Source organism: Dermacentor albipictus, chromosome 1, assembly GCF_038994185.2.
Source record: "Dermacentor albipictus isolate Rhodes 1998 colony chromosome 1, USDA_Dalb.pri_finalv2, whole genome shotgun sequence".
In the NCBI taxonomy this organism is placed as follows: domain Eukaryota; kingdom Metazoa; phylum Arthropoda; class Arachnida; order Ixodida; family Ixodidae; genus Dermacentor; species Dermacentor albipictus.
The window spans coordinates 271,202,884-271,207,660 of NC_091821.1; the positions used below are offsets into that span (position 1 = coordinate 271,202,884).

Genomic DNA, 4,777 nt, shown 5'->3' on the forward strand with positions numbered 1-4,777 from the left:
GGAAGAACTACACACACACGCACACTGTGTTGACTAACAACTGCGTGTTTATTATCTTGCTGAGGCTTTTATACAGAGAAGTAAGGCACTACCAACAAGACCATGAAAAGAAAACGCACAAGGAACGAAGGGAAAGGAAGGAAAAAACTGTCCAACGCATTCTTGTCACAGTGCAGTAGCTAGAAAATCAATTTCTTTCTTGGACAGCTTTACGGACGGCATACTGATGCAATCGACACTCAAGCGGTTAATCTCGAAATTCTCTAAAATTTCCTTGGTGCATTTATCAGGGTGGCTATGCGCTGATTGACATTACGAAAACATACGCGTTAATCCAGATTGCGTACAATTAATGCAAGGCCAGATTTCCGCAGATACCAAGTTTTTTTACATTGTTGTTATGTTCTCTTAGCCTTTCGTTGATACATCTACCCGACTTGGTATCTGCGGATGTCTGGCCATGCATTGTAGGCAGTGTGCATGCATGCCTATGTTCTCGCAATGTGAAGCCCGTGAAGAAAGTGTCGATTAACAAAGTGAGAAGTTGAGCGTGGAATATCACTTGGGCTTTGCTACGGTGTTGTGATAAACTACCGAATGCCACATCTCCTGTTTATCTTAGTTTGTGGAATGTGTACTTTAAAAAAGTGCGAAAATGTACAACGTACAAAGGCATATGCAGTCCTCATTTCTTCCACCGTGTTGCTTGTCTTGCGTTCTCACTGCTCGAGTGTATTGTTCAGAAGTGAAACATAGTTTAGCTTCTTGAATTCTTTCAGGAAAAGAATGGCCGACTTGTAAATGAAAAGTGCATTGAATCCAATGTCGATAGGTTCCTATGTAGCTCGAACGAACATTATTCACCGCTGATCACCAAGCTTAAAGACCTTAGTTCTACCTGAAGGCACTTGAGAAACAAATGACCAATGTAATCACTGGACGACTTTATTTTTGTTCAGTTATAGAAGAAGAAGTTCTCAGACATCTTCGAGTTCTCGCGGAATTGTCAGCACTAGACAAAGGCATGCTGTATCACGTGGGGCAGTGTCACTGGCAAGCTTAAGGGCAACAAGCGTGCACCGGCGTCCACGCGGCAGCGACGGTCGGTGTTAAGGTGGCTTGCAAAGCCTCTTGAAACGTTCCAGCAACTCTTGTAGTACCTGCTGGTCCTCAGATCGAGCCTCGGAAGAGGGTCTATCCTGCGGTTGAGCACAGAAATGGTCCGGACTTTGCAGTTTTTGCCTTTTTGGTTCGTGCTCGCTGCTGCTACTCTCCGCATCGGCGCCCATTTCGTCGTCGATCCGCCACTGATCGTGGCGGCAGTCCGAGACCATCGCCTGCGCGCTCCTGCGGCGCCTCCTCGGAGTGTGGCTGCCCTGGTCGTGGGGTAAGTCCACGTCTTCTGCCTCTGCCCTTCCGACGCCCCACTGAAGCCATCGCAGACAATACTCGTTTTTGTCTTGGGGTTCTGTGACTTCCTTCTGTCTTTCGAGTTCCTCCTTTTTGAGGCCAGTGGTGTCGATGCGCGGGCGCTTGGCCGCCTTGCTGTGTTGAGGGTCGTTGTGGCACGTTTCGTGCTTCACATTCATGTAATCTGGCGCGTCGTCCGCAGTATCCGTGTATAGGGAAGGCCGTCGATAATGAAAGGCGGTCAGGTCATGATCAGGCTTTGCGATTAGGTCCTTGTTCCAGGTTTTGCAGACGATGTTGCGGCGGTGTTCATCCGTGCGCGGTTGATGAAAAATTTCTTCCTCTTCATTGTCGCTCACCACGCATTCAGAATCGCCCTCGCTCTTAGACAGAGGATGCTTTTTTGCCACTTGCGTATTGATCATTGATGTTTGTCGTTCTTCCGAGCCACGGAAATATGGTGCTTTAGCCCTACTCAACCTTCCGTGGAGGTTGTCTTTGGTGAGTAGAAGTTCATGATGCATGTGCGGTGACTGGTGGCTCTCCATGGTCTTGCCCATGATCAGGTTATTACAAGAGTCTGTCATCACGCTGCTGTGCCAGATCTTGCCAACTGCGCCGTGTTGCTCTTCACGTGTGTTTATTTGATGAGCAGTTTTACTCTCTGTGGTATCGTTCTCTCTGTTTTTTGACTCCTCCTCGCTTGTAATCCGTGTGCGTTTTCTTACAATTGGGACTTGTATTTCTGGCCCACGTGGTTCCTCCAAGCCATGAGCACTTGTTTTACTAGAGCCAAGCTGTGTATCGGGGGAATCTGCCGGTCTGTGCTGCGACTGCTCTTGTCGGTGGCTCCTGATGAAGTTCAGTTTCTGTCGCAGGTCTTGCCATTCAGGGTAATCGTCCCCCCCTCCACTCATTCCGTGGTGGAACGAGGGTTGGGATGGGGCGCCCCCGAATGGCAAGCCTGCCCTTCGATATCTTCTGCGGTTCCGCGAAGCCATGGGAGGCCGGGACACAGTTGCTTTTCACTCCATGGTCGAACACATCTTCATGATGGGTGGAGCTGAGTGAAGACAAGAAAAAGACCCTCACATGAATGCGTGTAAAGAGGTCCACAAGTCATTCACTGCAGATGAAGATCAGTATTATGAGAATCAGTAATATTTGTCATCCATTTAAATAACGTTGAACATACTGCACATTCTAACTGAAAAGGGAAGTAAAGAGCAACTTATGCAAGGCCATCATATAATCGCCGGATATAACGACGAATACTTTGTGTCCGTGTCCTTTCGAGGCCGCTGAAATTGCGGCGCGCAAGTGGGACCTGGCATAGCATTTCACAAACTTTTCAGGCTCGCTCTTTTCTTTGTCCGCAAAGTAAGAGCCAGTCGAAACGCACTTGCTCGCAGTAACTTTGTTGGAACATTGCTGAAAGCTCGGTACTACTTCATAACTGGCACCTTAACGCTCATATAAAAATCAATTGTTGGGCTAGTTGGTCTTGCATTGCTGATGAGGAAAATTAGCGCAACAAAAGACAACGCACCCAGGAAGGGAAGACAACGACAAGCGCTTGTCTTTTCTTCTTGCGTGCGTTCTCCTTTTGTTGCGCTAATTTTTCTCATCAGCAATCATAGCTCACAGTACCAGAAAAAGTGACCGAACGTGAACAACAGTGCGCGTTTTCCCCCCTATGTCTGAATATTCAAACGAAATTCATGCCGTATATAAAAAAACAAAAAAAAGAAGATACTGCTGAAGTGTGACAGGCGCGAAAAGATTTGTCGTAGCATTATCGAAGATATAGAGCGAAATTAGAACTCCATGGCAGGGCTGGAGTTTAAATGGGCCCCTTTGTATTTCTCGGCAGGGAGGACGATCCGAAATATCTTCATTGCTGTTAAACAATTTCTAAACTTGACTAAACCAAGCCAAGTTGGCTTGGCTTAGTTTGCTGGCGTGGTCCTATATATGCTGTTGAGGCTCACATAGGGAAATACGCCGTGAAACAAAGGTGCCTTGTTTAGGAGATCCACTATTTCCTTGGGAGAGCAATCTAGACATATAAGCTACAGGCGCATTGAAAAGTAGCAGACCGCCCAGCATCTTAGAAACGGTGATTGGGCATCGCTTGACGGAAAGTCATACGTCTGAAGAACATCTTCAGGGTAGAAAGAAACGACAACTTTGTTAGCTGATGAAAGAAAAAGTCAGGTGAAATCATGAGGGGGGAGGGCGGTCCGGTGCTGTTGGACACGTACATTACATCCTCTTGCGCAAAGTTAACGCAATGCACACGAAATACCACCGCGTTGGTGGCAGTCTCTCATGAGAGACTGCCAGATTGCTGCAGGAATAGTGCTGCAATGATGACAATACGTATTACACTGTGAAGGTTATCTTCTAGGTGGCTTTACTGGGTCCACGAGAAGTTATAGGCGAGCAAGCTACGACCCAGGCAGCCCTTGAAGCGCTATCGCACATAATGTGGCCTCTATGCAGCCATCATCAGCTGTTTACTTTAGTTTGCAAAGAGAAAAGAATTATATATTTTAATAAAAAAAGGAATTTGTCCCATTCCGTCGCTCGCGGATAGCACGCCAATCCGCCTAGAAATATCACTTTCGCAATGTGTTAGCAACACCGAGATAATACGAGACCTGTCACATTCCGTTCGCAATCGTAATCTTGTGCCTCAAACGCGGCACCGGGGACTGTATCGGGAGTGCCAAAGCTTCCTCTACAGCTCTTGTAAGCAGCGTAGTAATATGGGAAGCTCTAGCATATGACGCGCTGCACTAAGTCAACATCACTTCCTATCACTGTTTTCTTGCGAACGCTGGCATTTCACCGTCTCGGTAATACCTTCACTTTGGTCGGCGCCCATGGAACGAGTAGCGAGTCAAAATAATGACTGGTGCCTGGTTTGCGGGCTGAAAACTAATTTGGGAACGTGGAAGGTTCGCGGATGCGTTGTGCGCTGACGCGTAATTATACGAGAGAGGCGGGCCAGACGACAACTCACCTTTTGCATCGACCGCTCGTTGATCCTGGCCAAGGCCCGGCTGGAACAACGCGTGCTCCGGCCCACGCGCTGGCTCGAACACGGGATCGCGGCTGCTAATGATGATGATAAACTTCCAATATAGCACGTACCCACGTTGGGGGATCGGGCCATCAAGCGTCTTCTTCTTTTTTTTTTACAAAGTTGTCAATTTTTTCTTCCGCGGAGTATGGCACGCGCAAGCAGCACTTGGCTTTGACCGAAAATGCATAAATGTATTATCAGTGCTGCAGCAAGAGGTTTCAACGAACTACTAGACACCTAAAGCTCTCTACTGAATCGCCGCACGTGTGTAGAGAG

General features: G+C 47.6%; 1 long non-coding RNA gene across 1 annotated transcript; it reads right to left on the bottom strand.

The window, feature by feature from the left end:
- Positions 1-922: 922 nt before the first annotated feature.
- LOC135915311 (uncharacterized) lies at positions 923-4,543 on the bottom strand. Its single transcript, XR_010568590.1, has 2 exons — positions 4,439-4,543; positions 923-2,473 (listed from the first exon to the last, which is right to left on the bottom strand). It is a non-coding gene; the product is annotated as an uncharacterized lncRNA (long non-coding RNA).
- Positions 4,544-4,777: the final 234 nt, after the last annotated feature.